Source organism: Pelmatolapia mariae, unplaced genomic scaffold (genome assembly GCF_036321145.2).
Source record: "Pelmatolapia mariae isolate MD_Pm_ZW unplaced genomic scaffold, Pm_UMD_F_2 NODE_ptg000344l+_length_18614_cov_1, whole genome shotgun sequence".
Lineage (NCBI taxonomy): Eukaryota > Metazoa > Chordata > Actinopteri > Cichliformes > Cichlidae > Pelmatolapia > Pelmatolapia mariae.
The window spans coordinates 1-18,614 of record NW_027052033.1 but is presented as its reverse complement, the minus strand read 5'-3'; the positions used below and the strand labels follow the sequence as shown (position 1 = coordinate 18,614).

General features: G+C 39.5%; 1 long non-coding RNA gene across 2 annotated transcripts; it reads left to right on the top strand.

The window, feature by feature from the left end:
- The first annotated feature begins 4,554 nt into the window (after positions 1-4,554).
- Positions 4,555-12,541, top strand: LOC134623015 (uncharacterized). Of its 2 annotated transcripts, XR_010093196.1 has the most exons (6): positions 4,556-4,614; positions 4,815-4,906; positions 5,641-5,712; positions 10,466-10,587; positions 11,128-11,190; positions 11,359-12,541. It is a non-coding gene; the product is annotated as an uncharacterized LOC134623015 (long non-coding RNA). The 2 variants fall into 2 exon arrangements; XR_010093195.1 differs by lacking the exon at positions 4,815-4,906 and having other exon boundaries at positions 4,555-4,614.
- The last annotated feature ends 6,073 nt before the right edge of the window (positions 12,542-18,614 follow it).

The window sequence follows — 18,614 nt, the reverse complement described above, 5'->3', positions numbered from 1 at the left end:
GAGATGCACTCTAAACTTACTCGGTGTTGCTTAGCGTGTAATATCAGCCTCGGACACTAATTTTGGGGGGGTTAAACTCTGACTTCCTTCACCATCGCTTGTCCAGGCCCAGGCTTCTAATTCTTCTGCCCAGGCCCGGACACTAATTTTGGGAGGGTTAACTCTGACTTCCTTCACAATCGCGTGTCCTGATTGGAGGGGGGGATCACTCTGACCGGCCAGCTGCTCTGACTACGCAATTGGCCAGCTTCACCATTGGTCCGGGATGCCTTTCCACCCGTTATACGGGTGTCCCTCCCTCAGACTCCGAAAGTCTGGCCAGCCCTCATGACGGGGTGGCACTGCCCACCAGGCGTGTGAAAGAAAGCAGAGGTCCACGCTTTATATCGGTTGACCTCCCCCAGGCCTCACTGCCTCCCCCTTCTCGGAGAAACCCTCTACAAATCTTGTGTAGTTAGTGTGTAGTGTAGTCAATAGTTGTGTTGTGTGTGTCAGAACAATGAGGCGACTGCTGAATGTTACAGGTGTTACAGCAGTGATACATCTCCTGTTGTCAGGCCTGCAGGTATCAGGCTGTTGTTCTCCTTTATCTCATAGTGGACAGAAATTAATTTTTGGAGTGGCACAAATAATTTGTGTGGCATCAGATTTGATACAGAACAGCTGATTGTTCTGTAAATAGTTTGAGATGGTTATTTTTAAAAGGGTAAAAGGTAAATGGCTGCAAATAACTTTGTTTGAAAAACTTGTGCATATGATTTTAAAATGGACAATTTATATTTGCATTTAAAGTTATGAAATATGATTCATTAAATATGTTTGTGGTTGAAATAGTAAAAAAAAACCCTTTTTATTCTCAGATTTTATGTTTATTTGTCTGGTTGTAGATCAATTGTGTTTATACAGTATGTAAAAATGAAAACATAACTGTAAATCAGACACGTGAGGTCGTGCTGAAAAGGAAGATAGTTTTTAAAGGGAAAATGTGGAGGGAAAATCAAAAGTAGTTAAAAATGGCCAATTATACCCTGGACCCAAACTTCTCTTTTTTTTAAGTAACGCAATAGTTACTTTTCAAGTAATTAATTACTTTTAGAATATTGTAACTCAGTTACTAACTCAGTTACTTTTTTGAAGAATTACTAGTAACTATAATGAATTACTTTTTCAAAGTAACCCAACACTGGTTACAGGTGGGTGCAGCCTGCACTTTCTCGAGACAGACCAGCTGCACCACAAACACTTCAAACCTCATCTCAGGACAAAAACTGAAAGAACAACATAAAAAAAGAAGAAAACAAACCCTAGAAACATGCTGGGTTACAGGAGGTGGCAGACGTGTGAGTCTTTTTCTGTTAATGAACAACAGAAAAAAGAAAAAACTGGAATCTGTAAACAGTTACTCAGAAAAGGATCCAGATTTTTCAAAATACTTGTTTCAATTCTGCAAACATAATTGCTGCGATTAATGGACTAAAGTCGTCACTTTTCACCCCTTTTTATGGATTTAAGGCTCAAAGGATCAAATTGGTGGTAAGATTCTAAATATATGTGACGTCATTATCCCGTAAGCCAGTTAGGGTGTCACATGACATTTGTGGATGCCGGTATCTTTTTACTTGGACAATTTATCAAGTTTCAATCCCTGTCATCAAACCTCATCTGAGGACAAAAACCACAAGAACAACATAAAAAAGAAAGAAAACTTACCTTAGAAATCTGTAGGGTTGTTTTCTCTGAGACATGTTGGAATCTGTAAACAGTTACTCCGAAAAGGATCCAGATGTTTCAAAATACTTGTTTCAATTCTGCAAACATAATTGCTGCAGTTAATGGAATAAAAGTCGTCACTTTTCACCCCTAGTTATGGATTTAAGGATCAAAGGATCAAATTGGTGGTAAGATTCTAAATATATGTGACATCATTATCCCATAATGACATCACATATATAGGTTGTCACATGACATTTATCAGTAAAGTTACCATCTCTGTCACCCCCCCTCCAAAAAAATAAGCGCTATTGCAATAACCGATGTTTTCTACAGTCATCTGTGCTAACAGATGTCAGCATTTTAAAGCTGGGTCTTACTCTGCCCAGGCTGCTCTACCATAGAAGAAGAATGTAGACCTACAGTACCTTGAAAAACTTTCACACATTTTGTCACTTTACAACAACAAACGTAAATGGATTTTTTCTGAGATCTTCTGTGACAGACAAACACAAAGTACCACATATCTGTAAAGTGAAAATGATGGACATGGTTTTCAGAATATTAAGCAAATAAAATCTGAAAAGTGTCATGTTGATTAGCTTTCAGTTCCCTGTACTCTGATACCTCTAAACAAAATCCAGTGATATCAATTGCCTTTAGAAGTCAACCAAATTAGACAAGTTTACCTGTGTGTAATTTAGTCTCACTATAAATACTACTGCTCTGTGACGGCCTCAGTAGTTGGTTACAGAACATTAATGAACAAACAGCTTCATGAAAACCAAGGAACTCACCAGGCAGGTCAGGGATAAGTTTAAAGCAGGTTGACCAAAAGTCATTAAAAGTCCCATCTGCAGTTTGCCTGGAACCATGTAGGGGACACAGCAAACAGTGGAAGAAGGTACTCTGATCAGACGAGACCAAAGTTAAACTTTCTGGCCTATATGAAAGGCGCTACATGTGGTGGGAAAAATAACATCATCATCACCCTGAACGTGCCATCCCCACTGTGAAACATGGCAACATCATGCTGTGGGAATGTTTTCCTTCTGCAGGGACAGAGAAGCTGGTCAGAGATGATGGGAAGATGGATGGAGCTAAGTAAATGGGAATTCTGGAAGAAAACCTGTTGGAGGCTGCAAAGGACTCGAGCTTGGGATGTAGATTTAACTTCCAGCAAGACAATGACCCTAAATAGAGCTTGAGCTGGTTTACATTGAAGAATGGGCAAATATTTCAGTCTCTAGATGTGCAAAGCTGGTAGAGACATACTCCAAAACATTTGCAGGAGTAACTTTAGCAAAAGGTGGCTCTATGAAGAGCAGGGGGGTGAACAGAAATGCAGCCACACTTTTCCAAATTCATTTGCCTAGAATTTTGACAAGCATGTATTATTTTCATACCACTTCACAATTATGTGCTACTTTCATAGAAAAGGTCAATAAAAACATCTTTTGTTTGTGGTTTCAAGGTGACAAAATGTGTAAAAGTTCAAGAACTATGAATAATTTGTCAACTTCAAATCACCACACAAGCACACATCAGTTCACATGCATGTACACATGTGCAGAGTAAAAGCATATGTGTGCATGCAACTTCAAAAGTTAAAGTAGAAAAAGACTGCAGACTTTAGGAACAATATGGAATGAGTGATAATGTCATCACCTTTCCATGATTTGGAAACATTTGTTTCACCTTAAATCTGTTTGTTTTTCTTAATTGCAAAAACTGTAACATTTGAATGATCTTTTTTGTCACGTCAGTGTTCTGTCACTTCAATGTATCTTTGCTACACATTGGATATAATTTTTCTTACCATGATGATGCATGATCTTTACTCTCAAATCATTTTAATGGCTTCAGGAAGTTGACCCTCTGCTCCAAATTACTGTTTAATAGGCAGTTTGTTCTTCACTCTAGTTTGTTCCTTGATTGTAAAATCTGGTATTTTTGCAAATTTGGCTCAGGGAGACCTGAAAGCCAGGAGACAATTTATTGTATTGGCCACAAACAATCTCATGGAGGAAAAAAATCCCCATAAATATTAATAAAGATTTCTATCAGAGCAAATTATCTCTCTCTCTAACCACGTCCTAACCTAGCAGTCATATATAGCCTTTAATTAATCCTGCATTTGTCACCATGAAATTAATAGTTTAAAACAGCAACATATGAACAGATTCACTGAGTAATCAGAAAAGTTTAGCATGAATCTGGACATTAGATTTAAGCTTGAAGTTTTAACCTAATCAAATATCACTTGGTAGAAGCTCCTTACCGTTTGAAGAAATCTCTTCTCAATCTGCTGTCCTCTTTTGCCTGCATCTTGTATTTTTTCCATCTGAGACTGACGTTATTCCATCTTAATTATTTTTCTCCGTGAAAAACACAGCAGCTCATCTCATCCCGGGGCGCCAGCGCCTCGAGCTCCGGGTCTCAGCAGAAAAGTGCCGATAAACGTTGCAGGCTGATCCAGGTTCTAGTATGTGACGTCACAGCTGGAACACTTACGCCTCTGCGTAACCATGGTTACAGGGGACGCTTTGGAGCTCAGCAGCAAAAGATTTCAGGTTAAACTCTAAAACAGGGGCGGAGCGTGGGGGTGGCTTACTGGGCTTAAGCCCGGGTTGTTTTTTCAGAAGCCCGGGGTCTTTTGGAGTGTAATTATTTCATAGTTAGATGCCTGGCTGCCAGCTGTATAAAACAAAAACCTACACACAATATTCGAAACACGTAGTGCACACTGTGGGAATTTACGACTGTGCGTAAATCCCCCCTAATATTGGTATGATCCGAGCTCAGGCACTAAGCGACTGAGCGAGGGGGCGGGGCAGCTGCTGCCCGCGAGTGCACTGAGAGAAACGGAGCCAGGCAGACAGAGGAGAGCTGAAGTTCGACCAGGTACCAAAGCAAATCATTCGTACTGTACAAATGATGTAAATATGACGGTTTATATCAAACTGATCACTTGACCCAATATTACGTTACTTGCTCTTCAAGTGAATCAACAAATGGCGAAATGAAAAGCTGAACAACAACAACGCTGTTTTTTTTTTTAGAGGGAGTCTTAGCTTACATGTATGTTTATTTCATATTTTCAGTTGTTTCCCTCCACGGCTAAATAAATCGGTTTCAGTAATGCACTGATATACAAGAATGGACATAAGGAGCTTCTTTCAAAGAAAAAACTCTGGTAGTATTTTATATATTATGCTTTGTATGTTGTTCAGTATATTTCTATGCAAAACAAGAGGAACTTCAATACACAGCAGTATATTCATAGTTTAAATCAGATATTTACATACACTTTATGGAAAACACAAGAACATTTTTTTACTGTACAACATCAATTTAGAGTAAACTTGTTTTGTTTTAGATAAATAAATGTTGAAATATCTTTTGAATTAGTTAAATGACAGAATAAAGAGAGACAGAGCTGTCTATTTTTATCCCTTTCATCAAATTTAGGAGTACATATACACTAAGTTTATTGTTAATTAATAAGAAAACTGCAGACGATTCCATTCTGAGCTGAAGAAGCTTCTGATAGGTTAGTAGAGTCCATGTGAGTAAATTGGTGGCACAGCTGTGGATGCATATAAGGCAAAACACAGAGCCTGTTTCTTTGACATGTGAAAATCAAGAGATATCAACCAAAACACCAGGAAAAGAACTGTGGAGCTCCATAAGTGTGGCTCAGTTTGAATACAATTTGGTGCCATTTGCAATTAAGAAATACAGATAGTTTTTCTCTTTACTCTTAAAGTTAACAAATATGTTTTTTATATTTATCAATCTAAAAAAATAAACATTTAGTCTGATTTCATGTTACAATTAAAAAAGTGTTTGTGTTTTGATCTGAAGAGTTTGTAAATATCTGGTTTCAACTGTATATTTGATGATGTTGGTGTTTGCCTTGTTTGTCAGCACAAAGAGGGAGAGAGAGGAACAGAGAGGGAGATGGAGAATGAGGACAGAACAGAGATGGAACAAGAGCAGGTGAGACACACATGTTAGTCAAATATTTGTTTACCAAAAGTATCACCGTATCATAGGTACTCATGTATCTCGTACCTAGTTTTTCTTTTTAGGTTTATTATTTTTCAAATTCTATATTTATTAAGTTATGCAGGCTTGTTTGCACAACAAGGCTAAATAATTCTATAAACTTTTCTGAATCTAAATAGTGTACTTTGGTAGAATTAAAAAATAAGTGTAGTGCAGGTCTATGATGGTTTTTAGTGCTACTATCATCTAGTTCTGATTCTGGTTCTGTCTTGGTTAAGTCCTAAATAGTCCTGATTTTGAGCTGTTGTAGTCCTGTTTTAATTCTGGATAAGTTCTGGGTTTGGTTGAATTGGGGTTTAGTCCGCATGTCTTGATACAGCCCTGACTTTGTTCTGCCTTGCTGCTTACAAAACTAGTTTAAGGTGTCCTGCATATGTGATATATATTTTCTCCCTATATGAAGTCATTCTTTTTTGAACAAAACTCCAAACAGAGCCAATTAATCTTTCAGTCATTTCTAACCCCCCCCAAAAAAAAAAAAAAAAAAAATCCCACACGCACACTACCCTTTAGGGCTAAGCCCCGGGTGTTTCAAATGTCTGGCTCCGCCTCTGCTCTAAAACCAAATAAAATCAATATACTGTATATGTGTGTACCGCGTACGCGTTCATTTTCTGGAAGAGGCTGTAAAACAGAGTTAAAAGGTGACCGATGGCAGCCGTACTGAGGTGAGTTGTTGACGATATGTCGAGCAGCTGTTTTGTGCTCTTATACACTGTTAGCCTGTTCTGGCTGGCGTTAGCGAAGCTGCTTTCAACTGGATGTCACATTGTTGAACTCTGATGATTAATGAACTCTCGATGTGACGATGGTAGAATGTAATTGTAACCCTGTGTTCATTTAGTCCTTTGATACCGTTTAATATCCAGTCCATCTGTTTGGTGTTTTTAACATGCCCTGGAATAATTTAAACCTTTACAATGCCGGTGAGTTACGACTCTTTCGCGACAGTCAGCTGGGGAGTAAACTGTGGCGGTTCTCAGAGGTAGCTCATGTGAGCCAGCAGTGACATCTGCAGTAGCCTTAAAATACTGATTATTTATTCTCCTGCTAGGTAAGAATTGGTGTTTTATACGTACATTGTTTCTTTCTATATTTTATCGTTTGGTTATGTTATGATGCGTGGTTAATGATGATTATTAGTGTGCTAATCGTGAATAAGCTAGTAAGCTTGAAAATTAGCAGCCATGTTAAGCGGACTTCGGTGATCAAGTTCGTGTGTGACTGTTTGGAATATGGCTGGCACTACTTTTAAGAAGCAAGCTAAAGGGATGTGTTTTAAAAAGGTGCAAGGACCTAACTCAGTGAGTGAGTGTGTTCAGTAAGTTGTCTTTCATGTTGTGCATTTGAACTAGCAGACTGTACTGTTGTTGTTTAGGGGCTATGAGCTCACAGTTTATCAATATGCGTACTTGTGCGTACTTGCGTTCTCGTGTATTTGTGATACGTCATCAGTCGGAGACCAAGTACTGTTCCAATTCGAAGTACGCATCAAGCCGAGAACGCGAAAAAGTCCCGGATGTGTTCTCGATCCGCCCGTTTTATCGAGCATGCATCGGTGTAGACTTGGTACAGCTATATATCCCAGAATGCATTTCGTCCAAAACTCAACAGCGGACTCCCAGCACATCGTCCCCCTCCCCTCCCCCCCCGCTCGCGGTCTTCTCACTACTCAGGTTAAAGAAACCCCAGCAGCTGTCTATAGTATTGAGTGTCCACTAGAATAGAAATAAAAGCGTTCTAACATCTCACCTGCTTGTTTTTATTAAGGTATGTACACGTATGTACATGTACACTATTTTTATTAATAGAGGTTTCACTACTGAGGTTAACAATGATATATAAGTCACTTAGATCACTTCTAAATGTTAATGTTTGGTTTATTTCAGTGTTTTATTTGTTCCTGACTAAACCGGTTTGGCTGTGATTACAGTTAAGCTTCATAACATGTTACTCACAGTTAAATTAGGAGGGGACGGCAGTAAAAACTCCGGACCTGTGACATCATCACGTACGCAGGTGTTCCAATTGTACAAATCGCGAGTCTGTGCTCGCGTTCTCGGCGGGCACGTACTCGCGTACCTGGACATTGATAAACGGCCATGGGCTGTGTCCCAATCCAGCGACCGCACGTACGGCGCGTAACACAAGGGCCGTTTATCAATGTCCAGCTTTGTGTGACAGAAATGAAGGAGAAAAGTGTTTTGTTGGTCATTCATTTTTGTCATGACATCACTTTGAGTATCTGAGGCTGAGACCACGTGACTGTAAAACATGATAGTTGTTCTTCATTCTGTACAACAGTCATTTTACGATTAGTTAGTAAATAACAATTAGCTCATGTTGTTCATGAGACTAAAATCATTTAACTTTGGTAATGTAAATATAATATTGTCAATGTTATATAGAGAAGGAGGATTTAGTGTTTGTGTTATTACGAGTGCTAAACAAGAAGAGTTCCAGATGGTCCAGTGGACACATGTGTGACTCCTGTGATTAAAGCATCTTTCTTTCAGCTTAACGAGTGAACCGTCAGCTCGTTCAAACACACGTTAAAGTCCGTTTGGCTCGACACCACCGAACAGAGGCAGCAATATAACATAGCTAACATTAACAGTGCAGTGAATCCTGCTTGTGCCGTCATATTCAGGACTGCAAACCGAGCAGCATCACTGACTTTCAGCTTGTTGTGTTTGTGGATATATGACTGACTTTAATTATACATAAAATCATCACATTCTCTGTAAGATTAAGGTCAGCTAATGTATTATATTTTAAAGGCTTTAAAACCAAGTAAACGCTGAAAGTACAAACATCGCTAATGTCACATAACTTTGCCGACATGTGGCCAACAGTAATGTTTTAATGTTCTTCATTATTAAACATTCGCACATGAATAAGTGTGAAAGTTTACTCATCGGCCGCTCCGCTTCAGCTCTCTACCGTATTTTTCGGCAAAATTATCCACACCCAGCACTGCACTATGAATTGTGGGATATATGGGACCACGGAGTGTAAAGCAGATGTGAGAGAGGCTGTGATGAAGTCCTGGAGTTTTTAAGGACGTACGTGCTGCAGTCCAGAATATGAATATGTTGGACACAGGTGGTAAAGTGCTGTCACACCCTGAATAAACTGTGCTCTGTTCTTTGGTAAGCTGACATATTTGTCACATAATCATATGGTTTATCAGAGGGGAAGTTTTAGAATACTAGAGTCCAAGGTTAGGTGCAATAATATTCAACCGTAATATTAGCTTATAACTAGGTCTTGTCAGTTAGCTGGTGTTGTGTCAAAAAGTCATGTCTGCCATAAACTAATTCCCAGTATTTGTCAAAAACCAGTTGATCATATTTAAACTGCTGTAGACAACTTTTTGGTCTATAATATGTCAAATGTATCCCTCATGAGTGATATTGAGTCATCTTGTGCCACAAACAACATTCCTGTCACAAGGTAGAAGCTGTAACCATGTTTTGGCAGTGACTTTTACTTCTTATTCTTTCATTTGACATTAAAATGACTTTTTTAAAGAGCAGAAACTGCAACTAATATAATAATAGTTCTCTAAACATATTTTAAGTGTCCCAAAAGGACTGGGTTGGTTTTAATATAACACAGAGTTATAAATATACTTGAAAAAATGGGTCGTTATTAAGTTTGATATATCCCCTTTTGTAAATCATGCTCACTAAAGTCTGTTTACCAACATAAGTAAAGACATTGGAAATCAGTTTTTGTCAGACGATGACTTTTTGTCACAACACTGGAGGTGAAGCAGGTATGATCCTTCATATCTGGAGTGTGAAGGTGCAGACATAAGTTCAGACATCCCTGGATGTTTAAGAGTTTACAATTTCTCTGGTTCATTAGCTTTAGTCAGTCAGTCACTAATTACTCAAGATTAGTTCCCAAGTCCTCCTGAATTCAAAGAAATATTCAGGGGACTCGGCGCTGTGCTTTCCCACAGGTGAACTCAGGTGAAATGAAAGAAGTAGTGGATTACCCTCCTCCTCTGGAACAATGATAACTCAGAAAAGCTCCTGGGAGTAATGAGATCAGGCTCAGAAGTGGTTCTAAGAATGTATATGTGTATTTATAAATGACATCCTTAAGTAATGCTTAAATAATGAGGAGATTAAGCAGTGACCAGTGACATGTTTAACAATGTGTCATTGTGTCATTCTATGTTTGTTTATGAGAACAAGATCCTTTTTTCTATCAGGTAACCTAAAAAATGACTGAGTGCACCTTTAAAAATACTAACTGAAATAAACCAAGATAAGCCAGCAGTCCATAATGTGTGCACTATGTCAGTAAAGTTATTGTCACTGCAAATGTAAAAGTAAACAGAAATGAACCACAGAGGAAGTGACATGACTTTGAGGACAGATGTGATCAGGTGGAAAGTGCAGGAAGCTGACTGATGTCCATCTGTGGCTGCATTAAATGTTGGTCTGTCCTGTATCAGCCATTCAGGATTTTCTTTGATGAACATTTAGCTCTTATGGCATGAACGTGCTCAGTGCATTATTGTTGGCTTTTCTACAGTCTGATATTTGTTTAATAATTGATCGATACAGTGCATTAAATAAGTGCATAAATAAGATGTTAAAAACGTCATCATCATATCAAACATGATAGATTTGTTTGGCACATGCTGACTGCTTTCTAATTGTAACAGAACAGGAGGCGAGAGCAGAGAACAAGAGTGCAGCAGTTTGGTGGAAGGTGAAGAAGAGGTGAGCATCCAAAAGACGAGCAAGAGGACAGTTTCATAGGAGACATCACGGCACAATAAAAGCTGTAAGAGCAGAGATTCATTCATATTTTTACTATTTTTCCTTTTAGTCCCGCTGCCTACAATAAATCAAATATAAAGAACAAACAAGAACTCAAATTGCATTGTTGTTCAGTATAATTCTGTGACTTCAACCTTTAGCTAACGTGTAACGTTTGACATTTCATATAAATGTGACTATAACATACAGTCAATAATATTAGAAAGGTGTTACTGAGTGAAACCTCCAAAGTCTGGATTTAGCTCCAGTGTTTTAAGATCCCAGCAGCGCTCGTATTTATGGCCACATTGTTCAGAGAGACGAGCTTTCTGGGTGCTGACTCAGACTTTAGTTCACTGAAACTTTAATGCCAGTTTAGTTTCAGACATTAAACTGGACACGTTTTGAATCTAATTGATAATAACAGAGCGATGCAACAGTGTTAGTGTGACGCCCTGCATATTTGAAGGATTATGATAAACCTCCGTTCTTACTGAATCTGTAACATTGATCTGCCTGCATCATTTTTAAACAGTTTGTGTTGTTGTTGTGTTACTGTGCACAGAGAAACTCACCTGATGTAGTGGTAAGGCCGTGTTCACCACTAGATGGAGACAACCTGGCACAGGTATTTTCTCTACATATTTTGTTTACATAGAAAGCAAAAGAAAAAATGTCTTGAGGTCTTTGCAGTGTTTTGTGCTTTTCAGATACTATTAAATTCGGCTCTTTTGAATTTCTTTGGCGACAGAGAAAGACTGGACTCAAAAAATGATCTTTATTTTTACATTTGCAGAAATGGAGACCCGCCACACGAACACACAAGCTCAGCTCTGAATTCTTTGCCAGCTGCATATATATTTCTGCACTGCGTCACACCGACACACAGTTTACTTTTTGTCTGGTTTCCTGTATTTTATACGCCTGTGCAGCTCTGCACTACAACCTCCTGTTCTCTGCAGCAGCATGCAGTTTCCTGTCAGTACTCTGTGACATTGTGCTCAAACTGGTGTTCTCCCAGTCTGGCCTCATTAAAACAAAATAAACAGAAAATAAGCATTAAGAATATATATTTATTTCCTAACAATACACATGGAAACTTCACACAGACAAACACACACACAAAACAACAAAATGCACGTCTCATTTTGAGAATTTCACCACTTTTACTTTTCATGGAAAATAACTTGTTACATGACATCATTTAAAATAAGTTTGTCAGTGAGTGGCTGCCACATAAGTATAAATCTAAATCACACATGTGGGTAGGGCTGCATAGTCAGTAAAAGTCTCCAAGGCTCTGCAGAGCTCCAAACCTCCTCTGCCACAGACAGAAGCATCAAAAATGTGCGCTGGGAGCTTCATGGAAGGATTTCTACAGCCAAGCAAATCTATATGTGTGTGGCCAAGAAGCTCAGTCCATGTAGGGTATCTCAGCACAGTTTGTGTCAGTCAGGTCAGCTAGTGGGAGGGCAGAGAGGGCAGCCTTTACAGTATTTTAGTGTAGAGTGACAGGAACTGCCTATGAGCTTCTAATCAGGCAGAAGTGTTGACAGAAAACATATCAAAGGAAATACATTGATGAAAATCAAAGAAGATAAATATTTATGTGATGTTCTATTTTCCTGAGAGCTGATTGGCTGTGATGACTCCTTCAAGTACTACATGAAACTTTGTCCTGCTAGTTAAGCCTGCTGTCTGTTCTCAGGCCTCCTCCTGTTTCACTGGCATATATCCATCACCAGAGGGCTCCACTGACCTGCCTGCTGACATCACAGCACACCCCTGTGTCATGTGACCTGTCCCAAGCAAGTTCAAAGGCAGCTGTGGTAGAGAGAGCAGGGAGTTTAGTAGAGCACTGGAAGGATGAGGTGGAAACGGTAGATTCAGTGGACGTGGCGTCCTCCATCTGCCTCCATGCTCTCTTTACTGGCCTCTAAAATCACTTCTAAAAACTTAAATGTTTAGCATTTAGAATTCAACTTTACTGTCATACATGTCTAAATACAGGGTTACAAAATACAGTTTGCATCTGATCAGTAAGTGCAATAAGAGCAGATTATTAACTGTAGTCGTGAAAAATCCAGAAATTTCTGTAGCAAAAAGTGGAAAAACAAACTTTTCTGTTATTTAACTGTTATTTGCTTGACATCTTTGCGTAGCATGAATGGAAATAAAGGAGGTTTTTATTACTAGGAGAAGCTGTAACACTTATAAAAACACAGTTAAAAGACCAAATTCATGCTTGTGCTGGTTTGTGGTGAGCAGCAGATCCAACAAGTTAAGAATTATTAACGACTTCAAGCGTTCAGGCCGCTGAGACTCATTTAGACACTCAGTGAGCCATGGCTCTGTGGTACGCACACATCTCTGCCATTCAAAGACACTTTGTATAACTTTATTTTCACATGTACATCATCTTTTTCAAGAAAGCAACGTTTTATTCAGTGTTTTCATAAAAAGGTTATTTTTATGCATTAACTACTACCAGGGACAACACATGAGGTCTGAGGCTGGACAAGTTTGGAACAAAGGAAAATTAAATCAGGTTTATCCCTTTGATCAGTTCTGCACTCAGCTTTGCAGTCTGTCATTGAAATGCTGCTCATTTGACATTTTTGCTTCGTCACTTTTTCCCAACACACCAGCTTTTAAATCCCCGTCTCTCTGCGTGCCTGGCCTGCATGATATGGTCCTTGTCTTTGCATGTGATTGGCTGCATGATATGGTCCCTGTCTTTGCATGTGATTGGCTGCATGCTGTGCAGTCAAAACCAGAGTCAGAAAGCCAATCAGACAATAAAGTTGGTATAAACAGAGAGCAGCCATAAAGAGAGGAGCTGAAGCTGAGTGCAATACCTGCATCAAGACTCAGCATGAGACTAAAAAGGTGCAGCTTGAACTGTCAGGTAAAATACTCTGTATGGAATGAGAATGGATGTAGGAAGAATGTAGGAATGATTAATGGAATGATTAATGGAATAATGAGCAAATTCACTTGAAAGGATAATTTTCAGATCATTGCCATTAATAAGAAGCTGTACATAGTAGTTCGCCCTGTGCACTCTTTAATCTTTAAAATGAGTCAAGAGAAAATTATATATGGTGGTTTTGCACGTCTCCTCTATGTGTGCGTTTTAAGCAGGTTTTAATGTTTTATCTGTTATATCAGGTGTGTATTTATACAAAATGAAATTATTTCAAACAGCTGATCCAATATTTAATGTTGCTTTATCCTGACACTATGGAGTCTTACTGTTTTTAATTGTGGAGTGGAAGGTCTGCTAGTTTTTTAGACTGTTATTGATAGTGTCAGCTTTGACTGAAGGCTTTAGCTGAACTTAGGCTACATTCACTCTGCAGGTCTTAATCCCAACTCTGATTTTTTGATCAAATCCGATTTTTTTTGTCTGCTTGTTCACACTACAAATAAAATGTGACAGCAAACGCGCTCTAGTGTGAACGCTCAAAGCGGCCCGCATGCGCAAAAGAAGACGTCACACACAACGCGCTCTGTTTAGACCCAGAGCAACAATATTGTTTGACTGATGGCCTTATGTATGTAGCTGCCATCACCAGTGTGTGAATGTGTGGATGACTGGATGTGTAAAGCACTTTGGAGTCCTTAGGGACCAGTAAAGCGCTATATAAATACAGACCATTTACCATTTAATATAAAGACTTCAGACTTTACGTTTCCCAATTTTTGCTTTAAGTTAATTTGTTATTTACATAATAATGTAAATAACCTAATAATCATCCTTATTGCTGTTTTAGAGGAGCGCTGCTTCAAAAGAGAAAGTGACCCAGATCAGATTTGAAAATATTGGATTTGTGCCGTTCACACTGTCACACCATGATCAGATACGGGTCACATAGGGTCAAAAAAATCGGATTTGATGCGCTTTCGCCTGCAGTGTGAACGCAGCCTGAAAGGTAGCAGCAAACTACTGTGAAAGCTGAGCTGACACGAGCTTTCACAGTAGCGTTTCTAACTTACTCGTTAGTAAGTCTGTAGTTCCTGCCTTGTTTAAACCATTGTGTTAGTAATTCCAGCTTTGTGTCCGAGTCCTGCACTTTTGGTCTTCACTCTGACTGCCACGCACAGGTTATTAAGACAGGCACATTACTGTGGACCTTTGACCTCTTCCTTAAGGTCAAATAAGGTCAAACTTTCATAAAATGCTTTCTCATATTTAAAACTATGCTTAAAATTCTACTGCCTTTGTTTGCATTTTCATTAGGAAATAATAATACAGACTCTAAATATGACATTGGCCACAAAATGTGTTATTTCTTCAAAGAAAGTATTGTAAAGCCAAAGAATACATCAGAAATATAAGAGTATTCTGGTGAAAGTAAAGAGAATTAGCTGCCTCGGCAGAGAGTTGCTCTGACTGCTTCTTTCTTTAGACAATAATTCTGATGGCAAAAAAAAGACTGTTTTAGCCTGAATGAAGGTTTGCTTCTTGTTATTTGAGTCTGTTGTTCTGAATTTGGCTCTGCTGACTAATACAAATTAATCTTAAAATGCATTTAGATAATCTCTTCATGTTTTTGATTGCACATATAGATGAATTTATATCAAAATTAATTAAATAGCTAAAGTGTTACGTTCTGTAATGAAGTATTTTAAATTAATGTTAAGTAAAACACTGTAATGTCATTTAATGTAAAAAAAACAAACATTTAAACATTATTTAAACATAAACATTATTGTTTTTTCCACTTCAGTAAAATCTGAATGTTGACTTCATTGGAACAAACAGGTTTTATCTGCTCATGCTGGCTGTTTCCAGTTAAAGGGGGAGAACAGAGTCCCATCACTGATGACTGATCACTTTCTGCTCATAGTTTTAAGTTTAGTATGATTTTATTAGCTATAAAACTGTCCCAGTTTCATTGAGCGCTGAGGATGAACCAACACATTACCGTCTGTGTGCTTAACTGGTGACAGATTAAAGATAAGAGATCTGTGTGTGCTGATGTGTTAACTTTAAAAATCTGCCGTCTGACTGCTCAGACTGAGTCAGAGTAAAGTTCACATGCTGACGTGTGGAGACATGAAACCTTGTTGTAGCTGCAGGTGTGAACACACTGATCCCAGATCAGCTGTATTTGTAACATGAACATTTCTGCTGCAAAGCTTCAAATGTTCAGCATGTTTCTCTGTTTCCAGTCTATAGATCCAGACACACTTTCTACCTTCACCTGTGCAGTAAAGACTGAGAGCAGAGCTGAAACCGTCCAATCAGGGAGCAGCATCAACACCTGAGCTTCATTCAGACTCTGTTATTGAAGATGTTGTTGGTACAAAGTTCATCTGCTGCTCACATGAATCCATGAAAGATTTATTTCACTGAATGTTTCTTCAAAGCTCATTTCAACCTGTTGAAGTCATGAATGAAAGTGCAGACTGAGAGTGGATCACATGATGTTTAAGGTGTGTCATGTGACATGTTCAGTATTGTCACACATATCTAGATTGTCCCTGATATCATAACTGCTCAAACACTGATGATTATATTTGAAGAATTATTCCTGATGGCAGCAAAGTTTGAATGGAGCTCTCTGTCTGTGCTGATTTGTCGCCCTCTGGAGGTCAAAACACAAACTGCATGATGTCACTGTAACCACCACAGTGACAGGAAGTGTTTTTAAATGATGAAACATGTCAGTGATGCTGATAGTGTGTTCATCACAGACGTTCAGGCTTCATGTTGACATGAATCAAAGCAGAGAAACTGGAATGAATCAGGTGTTGTAGAAGATGGAGAAACAGGGTGGAGAGAGGATGCTGCTCCTTCTTTGAGATCAAACATGTCGTGTTGTTCACGTGCTGTCAGCGTGACGCAAAGAAACCATGGAAACAAAGTGTGAGTGAAATCAGTCCAAAGTAACAGAGTGAAGAGCAGCAGATGAAGCACAGAGGACACAAAAAGGAAGGAAAGAAGGAAACAAGGTCCATCTGTGTCCTTTCAAACAAACAAGCATCAACATCCAGGACTGAAACATGGATATTTATTTAATGAGAATAAAACAAGAATATTTATAATCCTTAAACAATAATCAGGCCTGGGATCCTCCTGGTTACAAACAGGGTCCAGGACTGGGACTCTCAGGTGGATCCTGCAGGGTTCAGGAAAAGGTGGAGACCAACAGAAACAGTTTTAGTAGAAAGGTATGATTTCATTTATTTGAAGAGATCAGAGCATTATTCTGATTATTAAGCTTCAGTCAAATATACTAATGCGCACGGCGCCGTGACACTTAATGATCTGTTATTGTACATTTGTCACATGTGTGTATTTGTTGTTGTTGCTGCCATGATGCATCACATGGGACCATCACACTATCACCACCATATGTGACTGTTGCTATGAGGCTCCTTTTCATTGATGCTGTGTTAGTTTCAGATGTAACAGGACTCGTCAGAAAGCTTTTGTCTCATCAGTCCACAGAGTCTTTCCCAAACGGGATCATCAACATGTTGTTGGACAGTGTGAGACCATCCTTTGTGTTCTTCTTGGTCTGCAGTGGTTTTCTCCTTGGACTCCTCCATGGATTCTCTTTCTTATTGTTCAGTGATGAGCTTAACTGAGGCCTGCAGCTCTTTCATGTTGTTCTGGGCTCTTTGTGAGCTCCTGGATGTCGATGTGCTCTTGGAGTCATGTTGGTGCCACTGGCTCCTGGGAAGGTTCCCACTGTTCCCCACTTTCAGCATTTGTGTGTAATGGCTCTCACCGTGGTTCAACAGAGTCCCAAAGCCTTAGAAATGGCTGTGAACCCTGTGCAGACTGACAGCTGTGACTCTGTCAGCTGATTGTGTAGATGGTGGCATCATGTGTTGCTGTTTGACATCTTTCAGCCTCTTTCTCACACGGGTTCTGTAGAAGTTGATGAGTCTGTTGATCCAACAGGTCTTCTAGTAATCAGGCTGAGTGTGTTTGTCAAACTCAGCTTTAGAAACAAATGTGCTTCATCACAGTTCATTCATGATTGAAGCAGAGGGGCAGTTACTTTTGCACACAGCTCAGGTAGGTTGGGATCACCTTTGTGCCTTAATCAATGACATCATCATTTATTTACTTGTGTTATCTTTGTCTAACAGGAACATTTGTGTGATAAAAACAGTCAGAAATGACTGAGTGAAAAGACTTTTTCACACCACTGTGTGTGATCGTTGGGAGAGTTCACTTATCTGCAATGAGAGGTGTGATCAACACGAGTGCACGAGTGTCACATGACTCACAGCTGTGCATGCAGTGGCAAAAGGCTGAGTGTGTGCCATCAGTCTGTACTCAGTCCTCACTCTGAGCCTCTTCCTGCTGCTTCATGAGAGCAGAGCTGAACTTCCTGCTGTGGGAGAGACGAGGAGGATCCTGGTGCAAGAAGCACAAATGATGCAGTTTGTTTCCTGTTTACACTCAAAGTGACTAAAACCAGATTTATGAAAGTGTCATTTCTCTGAGTCACTGATGGAAACATCAGCTTGTATGAACTGTTCAGTCTGATGGATCCTCTGAAGTGTGTCAGTGAGCTGTTGGAGTAAAGCTTAGTCAGACTTGGACCTGGTTGGTAGTCGTCATAGATCTGGACCACGGCTGGCTTCAGGTCGTCCACTGGGAGCTCCTGGATGATCTCTGTGGTTGATGGTGTGTCCTTTGATAACTGGACAGAAACAATTGCAGACACAGTTTGTACCAAAGATCATCATCTGGTGTCCCCACTGTGGACGTCTCTGACCTCTAAGGACACCAGAACAGGATCTTCCTTTGGTTCAACACGACTCACCAGGAGGCCACGTTTGAGCTGTGATGACATCATCACAGGGATCACATGACGTGTGGGTAGAGTCTGTCTAATGACTCACACTGTGGGGAACATCCAGGACCACCATGTTTGTAGTTTTCTCCTTCCCACTGTAGCTGTGTTTGAACAGTGTGTGCACACATGCTCTTCATCACCCACAGTGACTCCACGCTGGTACAGACTCTCCTCTAACCTGTCACATACTTACAGGGATGGATTTCCACAGTCAGTCTGGCTCTGG